General features: G+C 38.3%; 1 long non-coding RNA gene across 2 annotated transcripts in view; it reads left to right on the top strand.

The window, feature by feature from the left end:
* The window catches only part of LOC125698935 (uncharacterized), an 85,344-nt gene that overhangs the window by 24,359 nt on the left and 47,424 nt on the right, over positions 1 to 13,561 (top strand). The window lies entirely within an intron of this gene.

Genomic DNA, 13,561 nt, shown 5'->3' with positions numbered 1-13,561 from the left:
AAGTTTACAAATGTTAGTTCAATTTTACTGTTCACCACTGGGTAGGAATTATTATTCTGTGACAGGGCAAACAATGTGCAAATGGATTAGTATGGCCTGCGTAGATGGGAGAGCAATAAACACATTACAGTTGTCCTAGAGTTTTGTTTTCTTTAGAACTACTACTGGTGTGTTTGAGACCTGCTGCCTGCAGTGGCTGCTGTCTGGCTGACCAGCATCACACAACATCAACCTCTGCAGTGCAGCACCTGCCAACCAGCGCCAGCATGACCAACTTCCTGGTCACAACCAGAGCCCCTGATCACAGAGAGAGATATGCATCTCTCCATAACTCACTTAGCTAGAGAAAATTGATACTGTGTCTACAGGTAATTAATTAATTAAATATTGTTATTGTAGAAATAGATAGAGAAGTGTATCAAAGCAAAATATAACCTTTGGTTTTATTAAGGTGCTTCAGCAGTGGCTGTGTTTTTCTTTCTTTTTTTTCTGTAATAGATTATGATGTGCTTTTGTTTTTACAGTGAGAATGTATTAAGTTTCTTAGTGGTATAGATATACATAGGCATACTTTTGCTATTGGCACTGTAGATAACTGTACAGACATGAGTGTGTAGAAGTTGATTGAGCTAAGAGACCCATTATATATATAGGTCATACAGGAAGAAGCCTGTGGCAGGAGTAAGAACAGGGGTTTTCTAAACTATACTTTGTCCTTTAATCAAAAAATCATGTGTCTCTTTTGCTTTCTTATCATGTATTCAGGGAAAGGGAATTAAATGCAGTGAGGTATGTGCCTTGAGAAGAAGCAGTAAGGTGAGGCTAAGTGAAAAAATAGACTGAATGAAGTTCAGGATATCTGTTGACACTTTTTTTGTTTGTTTTCCTTTGAGAATCGTAGCCAAAAGTTTTTTGAATTATGAAAAGATTCTTGTTACAAACTTAGATGTTAGGAAGTTTTGACAACTGCTGTAATTAGTTCTGGGATGCTTTGATAACTTAGAGTGCCAACAGATTTTGTTTTCATCAGAGTTGTGTATAAAGGGGCAGCTTTTGCAGATAAAGCACATATTCAATCTGTATGTTTGGTGTGAAACACCTGATGAATACTCTCACCTCTCCTAAATTTTCATTGATGCTGAATGTAACACTTCGTGTTACAAAAAATGCAGGTATATTCAATCCATACACTGCATGCCTCAGCTGAGGAATGCCTGGAGACAGACTTTTAGGACAAGATAGCTCTTGGTGCCATAGCTTACAAAACATACAGTTTGAATCATGTACGTGAGCAACAATATTAATTAGCACTTGAAAAATTGTAAGAATTATAATCACTAGCAAGGAAAGAATAAACTGTTCAGAGCTCTGAAGTCTCCACTGTAGAAGTACTTTATAGGGTAAAGCAACGGCGGGAGCAATTGGTGAGACAATTCAGCAGCTGATAGGCTCTGATTATGAAAAATCTACAATTTAAGGGCAGGTTCAACTTTATTATTCCCTTACAGCAGTTCACATGTTCACCTTAACAAGCATTCCCCAAAGATACAGGCAGAAATCAGGATGGCTTTCGAATCAAATGCTTCAGAAAAATTTCCAGTATCACACAGATAAATTGGTTACATATGTCAAGTCCCGTCTGAGTCCAAATCTGTCCAGAAAAAAAGACGGATATAGTCTGAGACGTGTTTAGGCTCATGTGGAAATTGCAAGAGCACATAAAAGTAGTTGATTGAAAGATTTTCTCCATTGAAGAACACAAAGAGAAGGAGAATTTACTGAACTTACAAAATATGCCTAGGACCAGATAGTAAAAAGAGATACGTGTAGAACACTTCAGCCCTTCAGGCTTCTTGCTCTAGTTCATGGAGAATTAACTCAAATATGATTTTTTTTTTCCCAGGTGAAAATTAGGTTAATGAGGTCATTAGTGTCCTTGTTGTTTAGGATAAATTTAAAGGAAGACAAATTAATCAAAGCTTGTTGTTCAGAAGGAAAGTGTGGCCTGGCAAAGCAAAGTCCCATTTGACATTAGAGGAAAACTGCTTTTTCACATGCCGAAAATGGAAATCTTTGAGGCAGGAGCCTGATCAGCATGCATAGCACTGAGCAATAGGTTGTACTATAGTTTTTTTTTTTAAGTGTGGAATGAATGAATTTATTAAAGCATCTGTCCTGTGATCAAGAATATCCAGTCTTGCAACACTGAATGTATTACAGAGCTGCTTCTTGAACGTCAAGGTTCCCAGCTGAGAAATTCTGCTGGCCACAGAGGAAACTGCTGTGATGCTGTAAAGAGACTCAAAATTCATTTCTGGGAAATCCTGCAAAGGGAATTGAAGGAAGAGTCATCTGGAGCACATTCAGGAGATTCCTGTTTGTTGAACTCCTTTGGTACTCTATTTTTAGTATGTTAAAATTGCTTTTCCAGGATCAGACCTGGGTGATTCTTCCCTTGAATACTTCTTAGAGCTTTCTGAATTGCCAATAGGAAATGACTTAATGGCGCATAATAGTGACGTACTTCCTCCTCTCCCTCCACCTAGCAAATTACAAACGATAGGTTCTAACTGTAACTTGTAACTTGTGTTACAGCTTCATTCACTACATATTCATGGCCTATGGAATTGGAGAATGAGTTGCCAGATGAAACTTTCATTAGCAGGATTTACCCCTGCTCCACATAGCCTTAGGATCAGCTTATGAATCACGTGTTCTGTTTGGGTGCTGTAATGCAATCCTGCCAGACAACCTGTCTCGCTAGCACTGTGAAACCACATCTCGAAGGAATGAAGCAATGCCTCAATCATCTCAACCATGTTGTCTGGCACAATATCTCTGTAATACTTAGGAGCTAACATTTCATAGTAATTCATGACCACGAGAATTTTATGCACTGATTCATAAACAACCCACTTGATTTTTTTTATAGGAACTGCTCAACTAGTAGCATTTGACAGTGCCTACTTGCAAACAGCAATTTCATAATGGGCTCACATTAGCCACATGTAGCTCTGAATTGCTTTTCTAGGGTCATGGAAGGAGGACATTTGAAGAAAAAAATCCAGCACTTTCACAGCTTCTCTGGAAGGATTAAACTGTCCTTTAGAAACTCACACTGAAATTTTAATTTTAGAACGTGCAAATTATCAGTAGATAAAATGCTATGACATATAAGTAAGTCTATTTTGAATAGAGGAAGTTTAGGGGAGTGAAATGATTTATGAAGAATAATGTTTGCATTAGCAGTTTGATGTTATAACTCAAGCAATCCACTGGATTTTACTTTGGTCCATTTATTTTGTACTTCTCTTGCCCAAGGCCTTGTTTCTCATTGCAATAAAAGGTCAGCTTCCAGCACTGAGTTAAGCAAGAGCAGTACTGAAGAGAGTTCAAACACAAGGTGACACACATCCCAGAAGAATCCTGATGATGCTTGATATTTTAAATATACTTATTTAACATATAAATAGGTATAAAATGAATACTTATGAACAAATTTATCCTAGCTTTTAAAATCGTCTCACTACAGCTTACATCTGGTACGCTGTTTTGGGACATCAGTCAGTTTGAATGTCATGTATGCATGTCAGCGTCAGACTTTGTCAGGTGTCAGAGATTTAGCTAAAACCTGAGAAGCTGTGAGAATCCTTTGCACACCCACACTTCAGGAATGATTTCTTAAACATGAGTTGAGGACAGTGCTAGCGGCAGCCTTTCGCAGTGTACTATCTATACTCATGGGTCATGAAAAATCAAACCTTAGCAGCTGAGCACTGCTTGAAATGAAATGAGATTGTAAAGAGCATAGAGTTTGTGTTGTATGGGAAGGTCATGCAGCAATTGGAGATTTGGTAGTGAAAATCCTGATCTGGATTATTATTATTACTACTGGGGAGGAACTGAGCCTGAATGGCAGAAAAATTCAAGCGAGTCCTTGAAGGGGAAGCTAGTGCTCTGTAGCAATGGAAAGCATGTTTTGTTTTTCACTGACATTGTATTGATGTAATGCGTGGCACACAAAACAGTTGTGGCAGAATTTTCTGGACACGGCCAAACATAAGGGAAAATGCTTATGTCACATTTTCTTGATTTGCAAGTGATTTTCTGACAAATTAAATTAGGGCTTTAATGCAGCAAATAGAGTTAATTTTCACCTCTTGTAGCAGCTGCCATCTTACCAATGTGATGTCTTTTTGGAATAGAAAAGGCAGTTTGTTTGCTTGTATTTTTTCCCTTTCAGTGCCTGGATAAGCGTCACTGACAGAGGAGGGCAGAACAAATAGGTCAGAAGAAATGAAGTGCTGTCAAGTGTCTCTTTCCTGAAGCTGCCTCACTGCTTCTTGGTTTTTGCTGAATTCCTAGTCCTTCTCTCACAGTCTCCCTTCGAAGTGGCACATGCCACTTTATGTCTAGCTGAGCTGGTGTGAAACTGCAAAGCCCTCCTGCTTCTGTATTGAAGGGTTCAAATCAGGACATATTCAGACAAAAAAAAGTTTTGCCTGGAAATTTTGGTTTCATAGAGAATGCCTCAGCACTGCTTGCACCTCATAATGCCAGTGTCTAAAGAAGCAACCCTTTATAGTGGGCTGCATCTTCAACTGTCTTAGCTTCTTGATGAAGGTGACAGAGTGTACCACAGTCTTGTTAGCCAAACTTTCTAAGCAATTAGTTAGCCTAATTTTCTAGTTATCCTCATTTATTTCTGTAAGGTGTTCAGCAGTGAGAAAAACGCTTCTAGAAGAAATGAGTAAGGACTGCCCTGTTTCTCATGTGAGATGGAGAAGAGAATTTTCCCAAATGTTGCTTTCAAGCATAGTGGGAACAGTGGTGTCTGGACCCTGAAATGTCAGAGACGGTTTAAGTCTGTCCCAAACCATCACTGCCCCTGAGGAGGGAAAGCTACCACTGTTACAGTCTTGCTGCTTCCTACATGCTATTTTTGGATATCTACTCTGAGAGCTGGGTCAAAAGGGAAAGCAAAAAATTTAGTAATGCTCACATAAATAGCCATGGCTAGCTCTGCTAGCTTAAGAGTTTTATCATCAATTATGATGAGTGTCAGCAGCCCTGCAGTACCAATACACTCACCAGCAGAAATGCATGAAGTAAATTGTCAATCAGCATATATCCACACCATATATCCACACCTGAGTGTTTTATTTCATCTCAGCAGGCTCTTGATTTTCCAGTCACTCTCTAAATATATATATGTAAAACTTACTGACTTTATTATTTGACCCATTTTAGATACAAAAACAGTGTTTCTCAGCAGAACCTCCTCAGAGAGATTAAAAGCAAGAAATTGAAATTGCTGGTCAATCAGTGAATGAAGACAAGCTGAGAAAAGAACTGTGGAGTTTGAAAAAGAATATAGAAAGTCTCAGAAGAGATATTTAACAAATTAATTATTTAAAATATAAAAACTTGGGTAATTACGTGCATGACAAGGTTGAGTTCAATTTCTGTTCTACAGTTCCCTGATCTGCATATTAAGACACGATGCTACTCATGATGAGTTACATTTGTTTGTGCTTAAAATGAATAATCGTCTTAAAGTGCGACCAAATTCAAACACTCTTTCCAGTCATTGGAAAAGTAGGATTCCACCAACAGAATTAGACTAATACAGGAGGGTTCTAAGTGACTAACTTGTAGTAAGTGAGGATTTGAAACAAATACCAAGTCCTCCAAATTTAGGATGAGAATTATTCATCTGGATGATTTTCAGATCAGTTTAACAAAATGTGGAGTAATTAAACAATACTTCATGTAAGAAGAGACAGTTACAACTAGCAGTTGTAACATTCAAGGAACATTTTGCATGACTACGATACATGGATCATCTGGACCTACTCTGAAAATAAGATGTGCAAATGTTTATTTACTTGAAAAGCGATTAAAGGAAGAAGAAAAGGAAGAAGAAAATAATCTGATTTGACTGGGTTCTCCTAATACTTCCATCTTTGCTGTTGATTTCAGATCTGCTAGAGTAGGAGCATCAGTCTCTGCAGAGTGCTTGCCAGAACGAAGCTGTGTTTGGTGTTAGCTATTTAGAAGTGGCAGGATTTTAATTGCTTAGAGGTTCAGCCTGTCCTCATATGTACAAGTTGCAGTGGTGGAAATATGACCTTTTTATGACACCCTCGATAGAAAATGTCATTATCTGTTAATAGTTGTTATTAACCAAAGAGTCATCAATGAATGAAAGGGCATTTCTTGCCCATTTGATATTACTGTTACTGAGCCTTGACCTGGGATGTGACCTGTTGTGTTGGAACTCTGAAATCTGTCAATTAAAATGTTTGGGGTTTTTTTCAGAGGCAAACAGATTAATGCTTGGAACTTGTGTTAGCTGTCAGCAAATTTAATTCCAAAGTTTTTGTCATCATGTCATTGTGTATCTATAAGTATTACCTGGTTATGGGTCAAGAGAGACGTGCACGTGTTGAGGAGTTAATAGCAGCCATACATACTTTTCTTTACAGTGGAATGACAGCATGAGGAACGTAAAAAGGGTGGGTGCTACTGCTGCCTGTGGTGGAATCTCACCATTTGGTGGAACCATAATAATTCTCCATCTTCCTGTTCAGTCCGTGGAGCAGAACCTGCTGCCTTACACATGCAACCAGCCCAAGCTTCTACAGAGTCTTAGAAACTGGCTAGTTTCTCAACTGCCAATGAGTATTGTGGCTGCTAACTACTTTGTCCAGCCTTACAAGCCTTAATTATTTTTAGAGCATTTTCTTCTGCTTTGCTATTTCCCAGATACCTGGGCATTCATCAACTAGCAACATTTCACACTTTCTGCTGTATTCTCTCCTGCTGTTTCCAGAAGTGAAAACACAAGTTGACATTTGAAAGGGTTTCTTGGTGCTAATTTTCTTCTATTTCTTTTTGGCTTGTACCCAGATATTATTGATTGTTAGGACACTTGGATCTATTCAGATGTTGCAGATTCTGAACACACCAGATGCTCTGCCAAGCAATACATGGCTAGAATGGACTTTAGCACAGAAATAAGCAGAGAGAAGACAATTTCCTGTGAAAGTAAAGATGCCTTCTTTCAATTTATTTATTTATTTTGTATGAAATATAAGATATAAGACACTTTTTGGGTCACTATTTTCATCTGTGGAATTACTGTCGTGTGATGAAGATGATGCCAGCAGATCTGCCTGTCTCTAGATAATTTCTGATGTGGTTTCTGTGAAGGATACACCCTTACAGAAAAGTCAGGTCAGATGCTAACGGAATGGCTTTATGTAAGAAACTGAGCAGCAAGCAGTTGTTTTGTCTGCTAGCTCCTTTTTATTGGTGCAGATGGATGTGTGGGGAACAGGCCTCTTGAAATACGTATAGAATAATTCAGATTTTTTTTTTTTTATATGGGTGATAATTTTAAGATATTTTCACCCTCTCAAGATCTTTCTCTGGCATTTTACAATTCTCTCAGCCTAAACCCATTAATCCTATAATCACCTCAAACTAACTCTAAAGGTCTTGTCACTAAGCTTTTTCAGTGCTTTCAAAGAGCATTCTACCAGGAATACACAATGGATTGCACAGTTATTTTGAAAGCCTGGCTGTGAAATTTTTATTATTATTATTTTTTTTTCCTCCTGCAAACACATCAATTTTAACCACTAAACTGTCAAAATTGAATGCTTATTTCCATCCTCTCAGGCAAGATTTGTGTTACTCTGTTATTGAATGTTCAGGTAAAACAGTAGTATTGTAATGAAGAACAATGACTGCTATATAGCTGAATGTTTTTCTGGTTCTGCAAACAGAGACCACTTTCTAAAAGTGAAAATATAATTATTTCTATGACTGTGTACAAAGAACTCTAAATCTTTTTCCATTGTTTTCCTTGTTGTTCATACTGCACAGAAAATCACGTTATCTGCTATGATTCAGCCACAATTACTGCATACTATGTGACTCTTTTTGCATGGGTTCCTATTCCTTAGTTACTACTGTTTATTAATTCTGTGAATTCACACAAGGTTATAATTACTCTTTAATATGATAATGCCACCATGTTACAGGCTATAAACCTCTCCTGTCATAGAAGAGTCACTGTGTATAGATTTACTGAAGTCTCTTGGAACACATACGGCTAAAAAAACTAGAAACTGTAAATCTGCCTACAATTTACATGCAGATAGTGCATGTAAGCTTAGGTTGTAGGACTTGGGGTTAGGTTTTGAGGAACTTCACACTGAAGACAACTCTGTGAGGCAAAGTAAAACTGGGAGAAGCAAGCTCCTGAGATGTTCCACCCCCATAGACTATAGGATCTCTACTTATACGTCTCTGCTGATTTTTGGCATTTTACTGAGGAGAAGTCCTGGATGGAACTCCTACCCCATTTCTTTTTTTTTTTTTTTTTTTTTTTTTTTTTTTTTTTTGTCTTCTCTTTCTTCAAGAATGGAGGGATTTTACAGCAATTTGTTGGAGGAGTCAAGGGTGTAACATCATCTGTTCAGCCTAGAGAAGGATGCAAGGTGACCTGATAGCAGCCTTTCAATGTCAAAAGAGGAACTACAGGACAGATGGAGGGAGAATCTTTAGCAGGATCTGTTGTGACAGAACAAGGGGAAATGGCTTCAAGCTTAGAGAGGGTAGATTTAGGTTAGATATAAGGACAAAGTCTTTTACAGTGAGGGTGGTGAGGCACTGGAACAGGTTACCTAGAGATGTGGTGGATGTCCCATCCCTGGAGACTTTCAAAACAAGGTTTGATCAGGGCCTGGACAACCTGATCTGGCTGTGGTGTCCCCGTTCATTCCAGGGGAGTTGGATTAGATGATCTTTAAAGGTCCCTCCAACCCTAAGGATTCTATGATTCTGTGATCACAGTAGGCTATAAGAAAGGGTTCAGAGCACAGGAAACATCTGTTGTTTCGAATTCTGTAGTAGTAATTGAGTCCAATCATTGTAGCATCTCATACATGCAGATTGCAGTACTGGCTACTGGTATATTGACTATCACTGCTGTCCTGTGCTTCTTCTAGACATTCCTGAGAAATAAGTTACTAAACAGAATATTTCATTCAGTTGTGAATGGCCTAGCCTTGAATCCTCAGGTTAGACAATCTTTCAGCTGAATTAGAAAATTCTAATTTGGATTAGCTAAATGCGTCTTTGATGCCTCCTTTCAGAAGTATGTTCAAGAGGTTTCAATCTGAAAATCTTTGACTCTTCTGAACCTCACTTTTTATTTCTTGCATGAGAATAACTAGAGATGTTAAGTTTCCAAATTTCCTGAATAGCTTAAGTGAATTTTATTTTTATTATTTCCTTAAAAAGTTCTTTATCTGTGTAGGTGGATAACAGGAAAGAAAAAGGAGTTCTGGCAGCACTGAGACTTTGCATTAGAAATAGATGGCAGCCTAGAGGAATAATGCGTTATGGTCAAAATTTAAAATATTTGATTAGAAGAAAATTAAAGAAAATGGATTCTACATTGCTGCAGAGTACAGAATTTCTGTGTCTCTAACCTGTCCTAGATTACTGTGGCACATGCAGGCTTTAAACAGTCATAAGAGCAGTTATCCTTTGGGAGTTGTGTTATTTGTTTGGAGGAAATCTCAATATTTTTCAGCAGTAAAAAATATGGTTCATGAACTGATCTCCTTTCTTTTGCCTTTTTTTTTTTTTCTTCTCCTCTTTAAATGTCATCCTGGGAGTCTGCACCGGTTAAACAAGGATTGTGCTGCTCGCCTTAGCACAGAACGGTGAGATGAGATTAAATGTAGTGTGAAAGACATTGAGCTCAGGAGAAAAGGGAAGGATGAGAGGAAAAAGTTCATACTTCTACTTGTCAGCATAATTTTCCCCCTGCAGAATCTTTTTCTTTTCTTTTGTTGGCTTGTTTTGGGTTTTATTTGCTGTGCACTAGGATTTGAAGCATGCGAGTCAAGCATGTTGCTTAGCAACTGAAGGTGAACAACCTATGGAGAGAACTAACAGCAGAGGAAGAGGAGAGGAGTATATATGGCCCTTGTTTCAGTTGCTCATTTTAGAAATGAGATAGGAAATCTTTTCTGAGTCTCTTCTATTCTACATTTATTTTCCCAGGGGAAGCCTTTCTCCAGGATCAGAGTGCACTCAACTGATTCATAATTGTGGTAAAGGAGTTTGGTGATCTGGAAATCAAAAGCTAGGATCCCCAGAGTAAATAAAATACAAAAATGCACTAGAATAACTTATTGCATTTCAGCAAACAAAGTTAAAGTCGCTTGGATTGAACTCCACAAAGTCTGGAACAAATTAGGGTAACGAGGAAAGTAGATCACTCATGAAATTGTGGAATGATGTCGTTTTGGAACAAGTCATTTTAATGACTACAGGTAGTACAGACAAAAGTCCCCTATTATGGTTCTGGACTCAGGAAATTATGTTCATTAATCTACTCTGTTCTGCATTAAAAAGGATGGTACATCACTGCCAGATTCTCTGGGCAGAGGAAGTAGTTCAGCTCACCTCTTACAAATTAGCTTAGCTAAGGAGAAAAGCCAGGAATGTGTATATGTTCCAGGCCAGTAATCATTAGATAGAACTAACTTTAGAACTGTGCCTGAGAACATCAAAAACAGACTTGAGGCACCAAATACAATCTACATATACTAAATGTAGGTTGATCTCCAATTTCACATGAGGGTGTGGACTTTAAGAAAGCCTAAGAAGAAACAGCTGTTTGGAAATCACACCTTCGTTTTAATACATAGGCTGGAATACAGGTCTTCTACCTTGTTACACAGAAATAGGAAATGGAGTAAGAGCCTGCAAATGGTATTTATATGCAAAACATTTGGTGCCCTCAGAGCTAGTGATAGAGTGCTGAGCTGATTAACAATTAGATTTGGATAAATACATAGTGGATGTAATACAAAATGACCTAATGCTGGATGCTGAGATAAAAATACTTAACCAGCTCACAGAATTAGCCCTGTTACTTTCTGGCACCCTGGAAAACATCTTGATATTTCCTCCCAAATATACTTAATTTTTTTCTAATGAGCCTGGACTACGTAACCAGCACGTGCAATGAGAGATGTCAGGAGTTCATGCCCCTAAGCTGTTACTTCAATCTTTGTTCCCTGAACTTTTTGCTGAACTGTTTGGGTGAGAACTGGGATGATGACTCCTAAAGCAGATTGTCACTGTAGTCTTGTAGGTCAAAGCTGATGTAAACTTACACCAAAACAATGTAAGGCATACAAAGCAAAGCTGCAATATACTAGTCTTGTGTATTTTTATATATGCATTACTGCCAAGTAAGCACGGATGAGTTTTGCTACCACTGGAGTCCTAATGTTTAGATCCAGAAAAACTGGTGGATTCACAATTCCAGCTGATTGCAGTAGAGACTGGGCATCTACCAAATTCTGGTGATTTAAGCCAAAGAACCTTCCACTGGAAGCTCTGTGAAGAGAGACTGGAAACCTTTAGTATGTTACTTGGAACTGGGGCTATTTTGCAACACGCATTTTAAATTCCCCATAGACGTATATTTATTATTTGCATGACATAATGCAAATGACTGTACTCTGCTATTCAGGGACAGTTGTGGTTCACTCTTTTAGCTTGAAAGGAAACTTCCTGTCCTTCCTATCCCATCATGACTCATCCCATAGAATTACAAACTGATTGAAGCTGGAAGGGGCCCCTCAACATCAACTGATCCTACCACCCTGCTCAAACAGGGCCACCTTGGGTAGGTTGCTCAGAACCATATCCAGACAGACACTTTTTGAATATCTCCAAGGACAGGCTCCACAACCACTCTGGATTACTGTTCCAATATTCAGTGACCTGTACACCCATACTTCTAGTGATGCTATAACGGGAAGCAAAGTACAGCAATAACAGCAGGGTGGCAAAGTCTTTGGCTACAGCAAATGAGAACAAGCCAAAATTCAGCAGATACAGAAATGAAGTAAAAAGCTACTTACCTTTAGAAAGCAACAGGTAGGCAGGGAACTCCAGCAAGAAAAACTTCCATCTCCACTGCCAACCCTTAAATAATATCTGGGAAGGGATAGATCCTGGCTGCAGGCTTTCCAGTCACTCAGGTGCATTACATGCACCTGGGCTTCCCTGAGTTGGCCCTGCCTTCCCACCAGATGCTCAGTCACTGATTCAGGCCATGACTCAGCATTTCCACCACACTTCCTTTCCCAGCCTAGCTTTGAATACACTGAAATGTCTGTATCTGTGTCCTATCTTTGCTTTGCATTCAGACAGCATGTCCATGTGATATGGAATACAGGTGACTATATATGCGATGAGTTTCTCTGCAAATATGCACACTGTACCCTGAGTATCCCTTCTCTTAGCATGGAACTTCACCAATTAAACAGAGTATGTTTATGCTGGTATCCAGGGCAGCAAAAAAAATCATGGTCTCTGAGTTTGCTGCTGTTGCCAACTCTGCAAAATTCAGACATGAGAATTCTTTCTTGCTGTCATTTGTGGTTTTGCTTATGAAGAGATATAACTCCACAAATATAATCACAAGCCAAAGTTTTCACATTATTGAAATTTGCCTGGGTGTTGAAAGGAAAAAAATTATTTATTAGAAGCTAAACAGAAATAGCACTGTGGATTCAAACATTAATAAGCAAAGCCCTCATCTAAGCTAAACTGTAATTTCCTAGAAAGCTTAAGGACAGCCCATATAACTGATTTGTAAGGGATGATAAATTTCATGTGATCACAGACCACAGGCAATTTGTAAATTCTACTGACTTATGGCTTATGTGCATGCCTTTGATTTTAAACCAAATTATTCTAGTTTTCCTAAGAACATTTTGTTTTAGGTAGAAACCCAATTGCCCCTGATGTTCACTTTTCATTTGAAAACAGGGCTCCACAAAATCCCAAACTCAACAACAGTCATTTTTGTTCTTATCCCAAATGAACAGCCTCCAGAAAATCTTTCTGAGCATAACAGAATAAGTTTTCTTCACCTTACAAGCCTTCTGGCGTGGAGCTGACACTGTACGTACATAGGGTTTGTCACTGTGAGCTTCCCAGCAAGTCAACCACATGGTTGGTAAAGCTTAAAGACACAGCAAGGGCAAAAAAAAAGCAGTACTGGTCTGCCTGTAAAAAGGCACACATGTAGATAAATATTTCTAAAATCTGGACAATAGTAAAATAGATCTGGATACTATCACAGGCAGATAATCTGAGAAAATCAGAGATTCTATTCTTATTTTAAATGAAAATAATTTCATTATTTTAAATGAAAAAGGCAGTTTAGATAAAGCAGAGCATGACATCACTCTTCTAAATCTTTCAATAACACCTGTTTCAACTTAGAAAAACTTTTCAAATAGAACATGCTGGGTATTAAGCTTTTTAATCAAGGTATTGAAATTGCTTCTGCAGTGTACTGGTTGAATTTAGATCTAAATTGTTTACATGTAAATCTGGGAAAAGATCTTCACAACACACATATGCAATGTTACTCATAACGTTTGATATCACATCACAGCTTTTAGATAGCCCAGATTTTGCCACTCTGTATATACAGACTGCTTATTGA

This window comes from Lagopus muta, chromosome 11 (genome assembly GCF_023343835.1).
Source record: "Lagopus muta isolate bLagMut1 chromosome 11, bLagMut1 primary, whole genome shotgun sequence".
NCBI classification, from domain to species: Eukaryota; Metazoa; Chordata; class Aves; order Galliformes; family Phasianidae; genus Lagopus; species Lagopus muta.
Note: the sequence above shows the minus strand (reverse complement) of the source record. Positions and strands in the feature narration are given on the sequence as shown.